The sequence below is a fragment of the Clytia hemisphaerica genome, unplaced genomic scaffold (genome assembly GCF_902728285.1).
Source record: "Clytia hemisphaerica strain Z4C2 unplaced genomic scaffold, Clytia hemisphaerica genome assembly, whole genome shotgun sequence".
In the NCBI taxonomy this organism is placed as follows: domain Eukaryota; kingdom Metazoa; phylum Cnidaria; class Hydrozoa; order Leptothecata; family Clytiidae; genus Clytia; species Clytia hemisphaerica.
The window spans coordinates 629,600-640,227 of record NW_027104420.1 but is presented as its reverse complement, the minus strand read 5'-3'; the positions used below and the strand labels follow the sequence as shown (position 1 = coordinate 640,227).

General features: G+C 32.5%; 1 long non-coding RNA gene across 1 annotated transcript; it reads left to right on the top strand.

Annotated features, from left to right (window-relative positions):
* The first annotated feature begins 3,579 nt into the window (after nucleotides 1–3,579).
* LOC136820295 (uncharacterized) lies at nucleotides 3,580–4,960 on the top strand. Its single transcript, XR_010848551.1, has 3 exons — nucleotides 3,580–3,792; nucleotides 4,003–4,331; nucleotides 4,493–4,960. It is a non-coding gene; the product is annotated as an uncharacterized lncRNA (long non-coding RNA).
* The last annotated feature ends 5,668 nt before the right edge of the window (nucleotides 4,961–10,628 follow it).

Sequence of the window (10,628 nt, the reverse complement as noted above, 5' to 3'; positions counted from 1 at the left end):
TTGACTTTATTAGATATTAGAAGTGTTCTTGAGTATTAGGACAGTTGGACAGTCTCGTCGTTTGCCTGTAGTGCGAGGGACAAAAGCTTTGAGTGTTAGGATTTGACAAGAGCAATTGCAGAATACTAAGTTCATTGGTAGAATTTGATTGTCAACAATGGGTGTTGATCGTTTGGTTGATTTCGTTTTTATTGAACGTTTTGAAAGTTTAGGTTTTATCTGAGAGTTACAATTTTTTACGGTTATACAGCTTTCATACACCACTTATAGATACACCAACCTCCAATGTTAAGCAGACCCTACATTTATCTTTCTTTCCTATTAACGAGGAAACACTTGTCGCAGTAATACACATATGAATATCATCTTTGGAGATAATTTGTTACCTACAGCCACCAATTATTGTTAAGGAAATAGAATATTGGAAGAATGTGAAGACGACACTTTTAGTTTTTTCCTCTCTTTGGTAAATAGCATCCTTAACTATGCTAGATATTGGTGTAGCAGGAAAAGAAAGACGTATTTGTTGTTTATTCCTTGTTTTACTTATTCTTCAACGTTCCTTTAGGATTCATTATCATGTCTGCTAACGGATAAAGAGGTGTTGGAGTTTATTCATTTAGAATATTGATATTGTACTGTAGCAAAGTAATTGTTGATAAAGCTGTGTTATCCTAAAAGGTAGCGTTTCAATGCAGGGGAATTTGCCTGGGATGTAGTTCTTGTGTCTCGAGACGCCTCTCCTCTGGGGCTAGTGTCCACAATCTTGGAGCAAATCATTAATGACTCCACAAATCCTTGTGAGGAATTTGACCTAGATTTTGAAACGTTCTTATTTTATTTTTAGATGCTGATTATTTTACATAATAGTAAGGTCATATTAAGATTTAGATTTAGATTTTGGAATTTTCATTGACGTCAAAAAACAGTAAAGTTTGAAGAATTTACTGGCAATGCGTGCGGCTTATCATTAGAACTGTATATTCCATTGAAAACCATTAAACAATTAAAAGAATACATCCAATTTCTATAAACTGTGCCAATGATGGTGTCCATATCTATAAATTTCTATAAACTTTATTATCTAGTTTCGTTAACAATTAATTATCGCTGAGCGCGTAGAGGGGTTAGTCTGTACAGAAACACTGTGCCATTGCATTCAATAAGTATAGCACAAGCCAACCCTCGATATAACTTTAGGCGCTTAAGTTATGTCATGTCTCGATAACTCGAAGATTACGGTAAAACCTTATAAAAGGGGTCTAAATGTTGAAATTGATTGAATATCTGGAGCTGCTACAAAGTATAGAGGCTTAAGCCTTCTGCTTGGCTGGAGTTATGGAGATTCATATGAAATAACTGCCATTTCATCATTAATGGTATTTTTTCACCTTTCGGCTTCTAAAGCCGATTAATGTAACGTTTGGACATGGAACAAATATTATTGAGATTTACGGTTAGGCTTTAGAGCATTAACTCGTAACAAATCATAAAGGCATCATAATGGTAAGAAAAAAAAAGCTGAATAAGAGAAAAATTGACAATTGAATTTTACACAGGATGATTAGAGCCTTTGTGAGAAAAAGCTATTTAACGATTTAAAAGATCTATAAATTGACACAGTATATTGGTTGAGTGTCCACACAGGAGCTGGAAGGAGTTCGGTATAGTTGTGATAAGATCTTGCATGCTAATTAAGTAGATTATGTACTGTCATAAATCAGCAATTAATATAGTCTTATCTTCTTTGTGTTGGATTATTTACACCGATCATCAAAAATTCGATTGAACATTTGGAAATTATCTACAAGGTTTCATTCATGATAAATTGTGTCATTTTTAAAGGCGATTTTGAACGTACTGGTTGAAACAGAGCCAACGAACGAAGGCATAATTCATAACTGGTGAGAAAACGATTGTCTCTTCATAGATAGTATAAACTGCTTGGTTCTAATTTGGAAACTTTTATTTGTTTTTGCAAACTGTATTGTTTTGAGCTGTTGGCCTGTTTGCATTGATGTATGTACGCTCTTTGAAAAGTTAGATCCGCCGAAAAGAAATAAAAGTAAGATTTCCTTCCTGAAACGCAATACCTTCTGTGACTCTGATGACAGCAAAGAATTGCAGTGCACGTGTGTGTAGTCGTTACATAGTGTCGTCTTGTAGAGTATATGAGTCAAATTCATTGACGTATATTATATAATTGTTGGTGTTTACTGCAATGATCATTTGTTTACATATTGATGCGTTCTATGATGAGTATGGTGTACAGACAAACGAAACAAATTTTTTTGGGGAACTTGATCACGTTGGAAACGAATAAAGATATTGTTTATCAGTCATTAGTAATCAATCATTTTCATAAAAATGATATACATCAATTCATTTTTTTATCTCCCATCATTACTCTATCTAATTGTCTATTTAAACAATTAAAAACACTCCATTTATAATCAAACGAACCAATCAAATGGCACTTATAAAACACAACCATAGGCTTTCTTAAATAAAAGAAGTAAAATCAAGAGCGACGGCATTTGTTTAATTGCGGTGGTGTGGGATAGCCAAATAAGATGATCAAAAAGTGGTTGTTTGTACATAGTATTAGAGTGGTTGGTTTCTTGTGTAATGTTGCAATAATATTACTACCATACAGTAAGTGGTGTGGTGATGCCAAAGCGCTGTAAACAAACAAAATAAAGTTGATTTACTCATATGTATATATTGAACTGTTTAAAAAAAATGTTGGCAGTATATGACTCAGAATCTGGTGTAGTGGATGAATTCATCCTCATGTTTAGGTGGTGGGTAAAAGACAGCATAATATTTGTTTTGAGTATGTTGTGGGACAAAAATGTGTGTTTGTTGTTTGCTTTTGTAGAGGTTCCTGTTGTCAAATTATGACATGGTTTTAAGCAGGTCATTTTTAAGCAGTCTAATCTCTTTTCCTTGTAATTTCTGTTGTGTATGACTGAACAAAGAGACTTTGGTGGGAGTTTTCGATCAATACATAAAATGTAGATCGTTTCTTTATAAAAACGACACGTTTTGGCTACATTTGAAAGATTATCTCGAAGACTTAACTTTAAAATAGAGGTAGTGATTATAGATAGTCAGGAGCGTGTGAAAAAGGCGTAAGGTTATTGTTAAGACATCAATTAAAATCGCCGTTGTCCTAAGACGCAAAATTGACTACAAACACACCAGTTTGTCAATAACATAACAGTTAAAGGAGGTGTAGAGACAGCTTAATTTTTTTTCTCGACTACTACTACTATAATTGATAAAAAAGAACTTTTTAGAGGCATTGTGACTTTAAGTTGAAAGAAAACGCGACTATAGATGATGTTTGATTGTTTCAATTGACTTTGTCTCTGTATGTTACTACCATTATGTCACATCCTTATTTAAGAGCGCGTGATTTGGTCGCGTCTATATAAAGGAGTTTGTACTATCGGTAGATGCCAAAGTTTGTTTCTGTCCATTGACATATTCGAAGTATCGAGTGGTTTCAGTTAAGTACCATCAAAATAAACTTGGATTGATTTTTATAATGTTTTTGTTTACATCTCTTTTTGTAGATGAATTTATATGAAAACAAAAAAGTATTAATGGCATTCACAACTTGTGTTTTACTGAGTATGTGGTTACCTATGGTGAGTGCAACCAGGGAAATGAAGCCGAAAGATGCAGTCAAGTTATGTGGTCAAGATTTTATCAAGGTGTGGACAACCATCTGTAAATTAAAACAAATGAAAAATGCACGTGGTCGAAAAAGAAGAAGTATAGAAGGTATAATATTTTTTCGATGATTTTTCTATGTCGTGTAAACCTTGTCAATACATTCAAAGTTTTGGGTCTTTTACTTCCAGCTGTAATAGACAAATTAAATTCTGCAATCATGGAAAATAATTTATAGTCTAATAAATCATTGTTGTCAACATTAAAACTGAGAGACTAGTTTGTTGCGAAAATTAAAATCAATTCAAATTTTTTTTTAAGAACCATCAAGTTTATTGAAACTACGAACGATCGACTTGAAGGAAGAACTAATAGCACCAGAGAATGCGAAACAATTTTTGAAATCATTGCATAGTCGAAGGAGAAGAAGATCATTGACTGGAGATTTGGATAATGGAAACGAAGAATGTTGTAATGAGAGTTGTACATTTGGTGAAATTGCTGAATACTCATGCTAGTTTGTTGTTAAAGAATTTACAGACCGATGCAAATTAATTATGGTAATAGTGACTGGACTGTTGATTTATTGGAACAGTAGCCGCTCTTGGACAATCGATGTCAATTTTGAGCATTTGGAATTATAAAATAAGGTGAGCGATAAGTTACTCTTAAATATTTCCAAGATTTTTTCTGAAGTTTGGATATTTTAGATGCTTGGATTACAAATAATTCCCAAAGAGAAACTTGAAGAATAATCGGCAACTCCTTCATTAATTAATGTTAATAATCATATTTCAATCTAATTTTTAAGGTAACAGCCCGTACATTCAAATCACGATGAACAACCCTTTGCAATAGCCATGAACTCTGGTGCGGAGAATTGATACGCTAGAGTTGATAGAAACAATAAGCCCTACAGGAGGTTATCACTTGTGATGGAAAAACGAAAATGAAATTGAACGCATATACACATAAAAAGTACCTCCCATTTGCACCAATAAAAAAGAAGACAAAAAACGATGTTTAAAGATTGCTGTGAAAAAACATATTTTTAGGTAGAAAAATTTTATAGTTATTTTAAAAGATGAAGATTATACATATTATATAAATTATGAAAAAAAGTATTATAATATTACCTTTTATTGTTATGAGATGAATATGAAAATAGTCTATCAACGCTATATATTATATAGAAGATTTATTTATTTTGTTTTTTGTAGTATATTGTAACATATTTGAAATTTGGATTTATCAAGACTTGTATATACCTAAAACTCAAGTTCAATGAGCATCTTATTTTTTTGCCGTTAAAGTACGTCTCAGTCAATATAATCTGCAGTTGCGACAAATACGGCTAGAATTTTTGATATAATTCGAACTAGATAGCGGTTGAAAAGATAATAAGGAGTGGTAAATAATCGAATCGAAAAAAATTCAAAAAAGATAAATTCCACTAGCCTTTTGTTTTCGTTGCAGATTATTTAGAGACAGGCTTAAGTGTAATTTGTACTCACAAGGGTTAAGTTTTAAACTGGACAACTCCCAAAAAGGATTCTTGATGCGTAAGTCAAGATGTAAAATATGCCTACAGTGTTCAAAATTGATGATGACATTTACACCAATTTTCTTTCGTCCAAGGTCAAAGTACAGTAATCTAAAATGTTAGATTTATGCATTTATCAACTGCTACCCAAGTGGTAAGGTATATTGTAATGGAAGTTGTCTTTACAACTCTGCACGCGTAGTTAAGGATGAGGTGTGTTAACGTTTTACAACCGGTTTCTGATGGGACATTTTTAAGGAAATAAAAAAATTGCACGTACAAATTTTTCAAAAATTACATTTGATAATCACACGTGAAACGGCTTAAAAAATATTAAAAGGAAATTTCACCGACAAAAGGGGTATGAAAAAATGATCTCAACAGGCCTCAGGCACATATTATATTCGAAGCGACAAATTTGAGCAATAAATTCTTAAAGCCGCTTAAGTAGAGATTTCAGAAGGAAGGTTTTCTTTCTTTTTTACATACGTTGTGAGAACATAGGTCGGGGGTTATAGAGAAAAAAAAGGTTTAAAATAATGAATTGAGGATATATAATGTGAGGAGCTACCATCTCTGCAGTGTATCTTATTATAACAAAAAGAAAATGTATAACATATTTCGTCATTTATAGTAATAAATTAATACCTCTGTTAGGCTACTTGAACGAAAAACGTGATTGTATCCTGTCCGGAAATACGGGAGGTAAATTTTTCAAAATATAGATTAGCGTGATGCTGGGTTGAAACTGTGCCTAGAATATCCATCCGTTAATAATTACAGCAATGTATAAACGTTTCACCAGGAATATTGTTGTGAATACACGTTTTTTTTATAAGAATGTTGTGTTTTTCTGTTTCATCATGGATAATTCTTTACTTTTTTGGGGAAAAATCATTCTAAAATGTTCTTATGATATTCTTAGGTTAGGATCAAATTCTACAATCAACATAAAATACATGAACGATTTGAGCATTGTTTTCTGCATTTAACAGGGAAAATACTCCAAAAATGGTCACCATAGGTTCAGTTGCTGAATTCCACGAGGGCGATATTCTTAGCATATTCTTAATGCTTTGGTCAATTTCATCATAGATACTCTTATAAGTAAAACGTGTATTGTTAGGGTTGTTCTTCCTGTTTCAAGGGGCAGATTGCGAAATATCAAGCCTTGTTTTTATCAAAATCGGAAAGAATTTATAATCAAATAACACACCCTATCGAACTTTTTAATTACTGGATTTTTAATATTCATTGCGCAATTTGAAATCTTCTTCAAATTTTGAAATCAATTCAAAACAGCTTGGTTTAAGACGAGAAATAACACCCCAAAATGCTCACGAAGCCCAATTTTTATCCAAAAAAGCTTTGTAGAGCTAAGTCCTGTACCCCGGTTTTCATCAATCAAAGATCAAAATCACGCATATTTCAATTAATTAGAACGAATTCAAAAAACGGATAAGAAAATTAGAAAAATGAATGATAAGACCAAAATTAAATCACTTCTTCAAAATGATAAATTGACATCAACTAGTCAAATATTAATTATCAGAAAATTAGAAGTGTCTTGTTAAAACACGAAATGACGTATTGTATATTCAAAATGAAATTCGCAAACTTATCATAATGAGCTCACGTGTGGGAAGAAATTACTCAAAATAGCTGGATTTTTCAGCTTGCTGAATCAGGACTCACAAGTTCAAGATACATTATAAAAACCTTTTTTAGAAAGCAGCGTTGTTAAAATGCTGGTTAACAAGCCGGCAAAAACATCTGTTTGGTGCTAGCAGTTGTCAATATCACTTTACCCCCTCCCGGTTGATTTTAGCGATGGCTGTAAAAGTGGACTACTGTCAAAGGTGTTTTCCTAGGCGTTTTTTGGTTAAAAATAATTAAAAATCAGCGGGCCCGATCATCAGGCACCTGAGAGTAAATAATCAATTACTAATAAATGCACAGAACTCATGCAAAACAAACATGGAAAATCCATTTCTGAGAGTCATGTCTTGCGGACTTAGATAAATAAACAACCTTTAAAAAGACGTCAATGACCTCCTATTAACTCATTTTTTGACGTTCTTTGAAAGTTAGGTTTATTTTTAGGGTATGCCAAACTATTAAGTTCACATCCACGCGTGAATTTACATCTCTCATACACTAAAACCGTTGTATAAACAGTATCGTGACACAAAAAGGAAAAAGGAATAGAAAAAATAAATTTAATGACCAAAACAAAGAAAAAAACAAAATCTTTACAGAGGCAACTATAAAAAACCCTGTGTTTCTACCTATGTTCAATTTTCATTGATGCTGTCTTTCTCAGCTTGAAGATACTATATACCATAAACTCTTAAAAACTCAATCGTTTAATAAATAAATTCACACTTCTATAGCTTGTTTTCAGAGGTATTCTTTAAAATCACCTTTCTAAAGGAAGAAACCTGCAAAATAATATGAAATGTAGGCTGAGAAGAAATGCATTATTGTATGACAGGTTTTCAAACAATAATATTAAAATTTTGCCTTTGCAATGGTGGAGCAATTAGCACTAAACACTTTGCAATGTACTACTTAACGAAGAATCTAGAACTAGAAGATTTTGCGAGTGTACTTGACTTGTTTGTCTTAGTATAAGCTTTGTTTATTTAAAGAATTATACTGATTAAGATTAAAATCATAAAGATATGAACGTGAATTCGAAAAAGCCAAAAGATATCAGATATCATGATAGAAGGGAGCTCATTAAACATCATTAATCTAATTCAATCACAGACTATGAAAGTCTTATCTTTAATCCCATTAATTTGAACCTAATTTAATCTCTTTTGCCATTTTTGTAGGAATTTGGTATTAAACGATGGCATTTTCTGTTTCAAAAATAATCTTAATTCGTCTTAATCTGAACATTGCCAACTTCCGGTAATGACATTAGATGTCCAAATTAAACAAATGGCAAAAGCAAGAAAGATCAAATGAAAACGGAAGTATTCAAAGGTAACCATTTTGTCATAAATTTTAAACTTGTCTTCTTAAGCAATACTTTTATAAATCAGACAAGGGTTATGTAAAAGAAACGTGTTGCCTAAAAGAAATATACGGAATTCTCTACATATCCAACGTGCCATGCCCCAGCCTTTACAGGTCACAGTCATAAGTTTTTAACAGGGGCGTTAATTCGAGCGGGCGTTATTGAATAATTTATAGCCAAGGTCACTTTAATAAAGCGAATTGGAACCTTAAATTGTCTTTTCATTGTTATTTGAGTTCTCCTAAAGGATAACTAGCTCCTCTTGGAGGTGAGGCATTTATTAGAAGGGCGCGTGTATTTTGGCGGGGCGTTTATTCGAGGGGGCTTTTAGAATAAAAGGGCCTTTATTTGAGGTAAAAACGTATTAGAAAATCCGACATTCTTTCAGCAAGTGCATAAAAACCACGAAGATAAGACTTGCTGAATGTGCTATGCTTAAATTACCTATATTCTAAATTCTATTCTATAAGGTTAAAGTGTTAAGCAACAATATTTCTCGGTAAAAAATAGAACAAAAAAAACACAAAGGTAAAGAAACTTACAGTAGTTTATCCAATTGATGAACATAGGATGTCAAACAAATGCACATCTACAAGAAAAAAAAAGTGAAGGTTTATGGTACCATGTGAAGATTAGAATTTATGCAGTGTTAACCAAAATGCCAATGGATATTAATTAAATTGCCAAGGAAGTTTTTATAAACCACATACATGGCAAATTTGAATTAGTAAGTAGGGGAAACTTAAATTTTGGAAAAGTAACCATTTATACCCATTTGTTTTGATTCTCAAATTCTGCAACTTTTTTATGTCCATTTAAGTTTTAAGACACCATTTTCGGTTTGTCTGTAATAATGTGAGTTTTAACAATATACTTTTTCAATTGTAAAGAAAACTTCACATTTTTTATTTGGTTCAGAAGTACAAAAGTTTGAAAATCTTTTGAAGTCAGAATTCATATTTTGAAAATTTCCAAATTCCAAAGTACTTTTTAACATTATTCAGTGAAAATCACTTGAGAAATTGTTCAGATTTACTGCTTTCACGATTTGTTTACCCCTCTTTTTGTTATATAATAAAATTGACTTATTCTGTTTAGAATTGCGTTGGTTTGATGCATCTTTTTGAAAGTCTTTTATTTTTCTACAGAAAGTGAATATTGACAAAAACTTATAAACAAGGACACAGTACGCTATCTGGATCAAAGATTATTTTCATTTTCATGGCATTTCATGTACTTTCTTTGCTACTTTTTATTTTTCTGGATCATCAGGTAGATTCACTTGACCCTCCTGGTCATTCCTTTGGATGAAAATTTAACTTGAACCAACCTTGAAAACTAATTGTAAGAGCAACTTCCCAAGAAAAAGCCTTATGGTGGAGAAGACAGCCATCAAGATCCATGCATCGCAGGATATGCCCGGAAATTTGACCGAACCTCAAACAATGGCCCATTTACTGTTGTTTTGTATAAGATTCCCATTTCTGCACTACGATCATTGTTACTTTTCTGGAATACTTCCGCTATTTTTCCTGGGATAACCCGCATGAAATTGGAAAGGTTTTGTTTCTAAAGATATGGAAAAACTTGTGCTTACTTACAACATGTCCACTTTTTCGAATTATTGCAGCATTGGGAATCTTCTACAAACAACAGTACTAGGGTAGGGCGTCAACAGTCATTTTTAGGGCAAAGTCAAAAAATTCAAGATGTAGTGTTTTTTTATGAAAATTTAACCTTCTGTTAGGCATTCTGCGCAATTTTTAAGGTCAGAAGTCCAAAATTGGCCGAACCACCCTGGGGGTATTGATTCGCACTACAGGCAAAAATTGGAAAAAATGGCCTTTTCTGGCCTTTTCTGGCCTTTTCAGGCCTTTAAATATGTCAAAAATATTGCAAATCTTATTTTTTTCATTTGCTGTACTAAATTTTATGAAGAAACAACAAAATAATCATATTGGGTTGACAATTTTGCCCATTGGAGCCCTAAACGAGCCGTTTTAAGCCAATTTTGGGTAGTTAAATGCTACGGCCAAGTTTTTCACTTTTTTCAAAAATTCATAATGGCGACTTCAAAAATCGCTTTTTAGCAAAAAAAAATAATATTTATCAAAAAATAGCATTTTTTAAGGCAAGCTTCTACAAACTGAGTTTAAATGCTGACTGAAATTCTTTTTGCAGTGGTAGTATTCCGGAGATTCTCCAGGAAAATCAAAATCATTTGGGTCTGGGATGCGTCTATGTCCGCCATTATGGAAATAAAATCTCTGGTAGGAGCATTTTTTCAGGCAAAAACCCAAATTTGGACTGAAAAAATCTCTAAAATGACAATAGACATGGGCCCAAAATTTCTTGAAGTGGTAACATTCTGGAAAT